We start from the raw sequence: 6,152 nt of genomic DNA on the forward strand, positions 1-6,152 counted from the left end.
GCAATTGATGCTCCCAAACATCCCTGGAAAATGATGTGCAGTCCCGTGCATATCAATCAATCTCTGGCAATCATCGGCCGATGGCTTCCGTAGATACTCCCCTTTGAAGATATCCTTAATGCCCCTGCAAAACTGCCTCAACGTTGTAGGGCAGTCGTTTCGCCCATCTGTAGGTATTCGTCGAACATGTCAGCGGGCCCGGCATAGGCAAACCTGCCTAATTGTCATCGTACACTTCTGGTATGTCGACAAGCCGGGTCGGCCAGTGGCATCATATCGCAAGTTGAAGCACTTAAACCGCTACGCCAAACACGTCGCTATATGGACGAAGAGATTTTGCGACATTCTGAATCGCCTACGGAAAACCTGTGGCGGATAACGGGCGTTCTCGTTGTAGTAGTCTTCCATCAACCGGCGGTCAGCCCCAGCATGATCACGGTCGAAATACCGCCGATGATAGAATGGCCGAGGAACTGCCACTGCCACCGCCGCCGCCGCCGCATCTCCGCCTCGTCGGCTTCACATTGCACGCTGCAACAAGGTTTTGGAACTCCAGATCTACCGCTTATTGGAATTGTTAATCGTCGGAATCCATAGTTGCAAGGTTGAATTGAAATTGGAAGGAAATATTGGAAAGATTGGAGGAAAATGGAAAGTAAATTGGAGTTGGAAAAATGGAATGGAAGTGTATTATTTTATAAAGAATTTTCGAAATTTACAAAAAAAAAAAATTTAAAATCCGCGGCCCACCCGCGAAACACGGCCCGCTGCAATGGAGGGCCGCGGCTCGCCCTCGGCTCTCGGCCCTGCTCCCCGCCTCTCGGCTCTCTGCAATGGGGGGCCGCGCACCGAGCCGCGGGCCGCGGCTCCCCCATTGTGGACACTCTAACACTCCCTACCCTAGTCCTCCTACCTTCCAACTTTCTGTATGGACTGTGGGTCTTTAGTTTAGTTTATCCTTTCAAATACTCATTCTGTCCGCTTTTGATCGTTTAAGTTTCTTTTTTTCCATATGCCCCCTTAATTATCTCATTTATTTTTTACTTCCTCCATTTCAACAAAGATGATCCATTCTTTGACGATATTGGATTTTATTTAATGTTATTTTATTTGTTAAGTGAAGAGAAAATAAAATAGGAAAAAAAATAAAGTAGATACTCCCTCCGTCCGACAATAGGAGTCCCGGTTAACCATTTTCACCCTTCCATCATTAGGAGTCTCGATTAGACATATCCATAAAAAGTGAAATAAAAATATTATAAAATAAAACACAAAAAAACACAAGTAAAAACACATCTAAAAAATAAAGCAAATAATAATGCAAATGGGTCTCACATTCCATTATCACACATTCCAATTATTAAACACTCAAACAATTCTTAAGCCCGCACTCAACTCAACTGGGACTCCTAATGCCGGACGGAGTATAAAAGTGTTTCTATTTTTTGTTATGAGCCATCTTGATTGGGACAAATTAAAAATGAAAGTAGGTCATCTTCGTTGGGACGAAAGAAGTGCTACTTTTAGTAATGAAAGTAGTAGGAGTACTCATTTCTACTAGCTTTTCTACCAACTTTCTATTAGAGCATCTCCAAAGGGCGGCGACCGGACAGGCTAGCCGATTCCCGGAGCTGGCCGGTCCGCTCGCCGAACCATTGGAACCGGCGAGCGCCATTTCGGCGAAAAAATCAGCGACCCGACGCCGATTTTCTGGCGTTGGCCGATCCGCTCACCGTCGGCTGGCCGCCATTGCAGGCTCTCGATCGGCGAGCGATCGTCAGCTCAATTTTTTTTAATTTTCGAAATACTATATATACGCGATTTGCACGTCATTTTCATTCGCACCACTTGTTTTAACGAGTTTTCTCTCCATCTTAATTTTTATACAAGAACAACAACGTGAAATGAGTAACGCGGGTGGTAGTAGTAGTGGTAGTGGTGGGGATGCTGAGGAGTACGAACGGAAAATGAAAGAAGAGTTGGAGGCCTATACGTCCCGCGAGATAAACCGGTTGATACAAAGGGCCTTGCAGCCGGCGGTACCTCGACCTCCACCCGTTGTCCACCGACGAGCAGTGATTGATCGAGATCACTTAGCTGCACATCAGCGGCTATATGAAGACTACTTTGCGGAGGAGCCGCGGTTTGGGGCGCCTCTTTAAGGCGGCGTTTTAGGATGCGTAGGGCAGTGTTTATGTGTATCGTTGATGCTTTGGAGCGTCGATATTATGTTTCCCGGTTCAGGTACGATGCGGCAGGCAGACCCGATCACACACTATACAAAAGTGCACTGCGGCAATCAGACAGTTGGCCTACGGAGGCGCGGCAGACATGTGGGACGAGTACCTCCACATCGGTGAGACGACTGCCCTGGATTATCTGAAGTATTTCTGTTAGGGGCGTCATTGAAATATTCCGTGATCAGTATCTTAAAGCCGTACCCCTGAGAGTGCCAGGATCTGATGCAAATGCACGGGGAGAAGCATGGGTTCCTCGGGATGTTGGGCAGCATAGATTGTATGCATTGGGAGTGGAAGAACTGCCCCGCTGCTTGGAAAGGGTTCTACACGATCGGCTACAAGGGAAAGAATCCCACGATGATCCTCGAGGCCGTAGCTGATTACCGGCTATGGATTTGGCATGCATATTTTGGGGTAGCCGGGTCGAACAACGACCTCAACTCCTCGCCCCTTTTCAACGAGCAGTGCCAGGGCGTCGGTCCGGCCATCAGTTTTATCGCCAACGGGAACCAGCATGATATGAGCTACTACTTGGCGGATGGGATATACCTTAGGTTGCCCGTCTTTGTGAAGACGATCAGATGCGCATCAGATGAGAGGAAGGCCTACTTTGCGAAATGGCAGGAGTCGGCGCGCAAGGACGTGGATCGCGCATTTGGTGTGCTTCAGTCTCGATGGGCGGCAATTAGGGGTCCAACGCGTTTGTGGCATGTCAACTGCATTGCTGATATAATGTACGCATGTATTATCCTGCACAACATGATTGTCGAAGATGAAGGTGTACAACTGACTAGTTGGGCCAATGACGATGCTAATGAAGCCGGCCCAAGCCACGACATGGCCGCCCCCAACGTACGAAGGGGGGTACCTCACGATGAAGTCGGCCGCCTCAAGGCACATGTCGACATGCGCCAAGTGGATGCTCATATTTGACTCCAAAAGGATTTAATTGAAGAGTTGTGGGCGCGAAGGACTGCACGTCGTTAGATTTTTTTAAATTAATGTAAATTTTTTAATTAATGTACTTTTAAATTTTACTATTATTATTGAATTTTCCAGTATCTGTGTTGTAGGACGACACGAGATTTTAGGAGGTTTTGTTTTGTATGTTAGGTGGAAAGATAAAATATAATATTTAAATTATTATGAGAGAGAACTTTTTCTAAGTATGGAAATGTGATATCTTTAATGAGATAAACTAAAAAAAAGGAAAGTGAGACATCTTTTATGAGGGGGGAGTACTAGTAAAATTTATGCAGAACAATAGTTCAATGCACAAGAATATGATATTGGGAAACTTGTCGGTGCTAGGTCTCATATTGATAGTTTGGATAGGCACAATTGTGCTTCCCCTGGGACTTCTACCAAACTCTGGGTGCTTAAGATTTTCTTTGTTAGCGGGTATATATATATAATATATATACTTGAAAACATACTCTCTCTATTTACAAAATTTGTCTTATTTTACCATTTTGTTCGTCCCACAAAGTTTGCTCCAATTGGAATCTAACTGAGACAAAGTTAAACAATTTATTAAATCACGCGTCGGGTCTAACTGAGACAAACTTTATAGGACGAAGGGAGTGTCTTTTTGTTGCTTTGTTATGGATTCATAATTAAAAATAAATCATGTTCTGAATTTATCGGGAAGCGGTGTCCGCACCATCCTATCCCATAGATCCGTCATTACATACACTGCCCGCAACAAGTATGGCAACTTCTTGTGTGAATTATATACTCGCTCCGTCCCATAAAAATATGTGCACTTTCCATTTTCGTCCGTCCCATAAAAATATGTGCATTCTATTTTGGAAAATTATATAAATTTAATAATGTATGTACCACTATCCACTAACCCTATAATTACCATTCTCCTTCTCTCTATTATTTTACCATACTATTTTCCACCTCTCTAGTATTTTACCAATTTTGTTTTAATTCTCGTATCATACTCATTGTCTATATTTTTATGGGACGGAGGGAGTATATTAATTATCAACCTGAAAAACAAGCGGAACGACGACCAACAAGTGGTGCAGTGCAGTAAACCTAGTCTGCTAGGCGCCTAATGCTATGAAAAATTCCTCCAATCTTCTTGTGTACCTACGGGAAATAACACATCAACATTTACCTAAATGTTAAAAAAGCAAAATTATTTTTGTAATTTTACAATACAATCAGACGCCACTTTTTAGATTTGTATTATATATTGTTCCTCATTCCCAGACAATTTTTCTTATTTTGCGAGATTAAAAAATGTTTTTTCGGTTGCTTGAAGCAATTAGATCAGCAACCAACTTGAATCAATATAGCTTTCTTTTAGGCAATGTAGATATTGATAGTTGAGAGAAAAAGAATAGTTGGGCACGTTTAAATTGATTAATATAAATGGAGTAGTTACTAGTTAGTAACACAAAACATTAGCAATGAATAATGAAGATGGAATTGATATCGCAATTCCTATTCCTATTCCTATTCCTATTCCTATTCCTATTCCAACCACACAATTTAATGAATATCAGACTTCACAAAGTACTTCTTCTCTTCCGGAAGCACCGACGATGACTGAAGCAAAGGACGATCAGCCGCCGGAAACTCAACTTGCTCCAACACCATCGTCGACTCATTTTCTGAAACTGAAAGGTCACTCTGTTATTCTTGTATTTTTTTCTCAAACATAAAAATTCTCACTTCTTCATTATTCACTCAATAGATAATGATGGCTCAAGTTCTATGCCAACAACCTCTCATATGGAGGATATCCATGATCCAACATCACACTGCAAAAGGTCACATTTTTCTTCTGTCTCATATAATATGCTGTAAATAAAAATAAATAAATAAAAAAAGTGAAAATCTTGACATCTACAAATCATGATTTTGGAATTCGAATTCCGGCCAATTTTGTTCTTGTCTATGTATTTGAGATTGTGATTTCTGAAAACTTTAAACATCTCATATTTTCAGTTGGTTTTACAGAAATATCATCGACGAATATTGAAGCTGGAAACACACCGCCAACATAGCAGCAGCAGAAGAAGAAGATGCTGAAGAAGGTCAAATTTTCTCTACCTTTTTTTGCCTTCATAATTGTTTGTACCTGCCCCTGCCCCCCAAAAGGAGTCCCGTACGGGTTAAAAAAGAAATATAAAGAAAATTGAATTTAAAAAGTGGAATATGAGTCCTATATTTATATATTGATTTTATAATAAAATGTGACTGTATTGAATTAGTTGAATATGTGAGGTCGAAAAAGTGGAAAAGAGACTCTTGACAAACCGAAATAGGAAAAATAGATTTTATTGTGGGACGGATAGAGTAGGTAGTTATAATTAATTGTGATATAGGATGCGTGACTTGCATATCAAAACTACAAAAATCATAGTGTAGCCTCATCATTTGAAGGAAAATGTTCTTACATCAGTTGATAAGTAAATTAAGGGGGTGCTGTGCAATTTCTAAGATTATGTAACAAAGTAGAAGTAGACCAAAATTCATGTAATAAAACAATTTTGGCTATTAAAGTTGTTACCAACATAAATGAAGATGATGTGAACAGAGAATCCTGATCACCAATCATGTATAGAGCTGCAACAAAAGGCAAACTGGGAAGAAGCTAAAATTCTTTTGAAACAAAGATGAAAAGTTAGGTTGGATTGAGATAACGGAACAAAGCGACAGAGCTATTCATTTAGCTGTTTTCCGGGAAACACAGAGAGTTCGTACGCCAACTCATCGAAATGGTGGGATGGGAGATGTTAGAGTTGTACGATGGCAATGGCTAACAACACCGTGCTGCTATTGCGATAATGGCTGGTGACCTTGAACTCGTTCGTATACTGATGGAGGCAACCCATTCATCGCCAATTCATATCAAACTTTTATGGGACGACGCCCTTTGCACTTGCCATC

Source organism: Salvia splendens, unplaced genomic scaffold (assembly GCF_004379255.2).
Source record: "Salvia splendens isolate huo1 unplaced genomic scaffold, SspV2 ctg45, whole genome shotgun sequence".
Classification (NCBI taxonomy): Eukaryota; Viridiplantae; Streptophyta; class Magnoliopsida; order Lamiales; family Lamiaceae; genus Salvia; species Salvia splendens.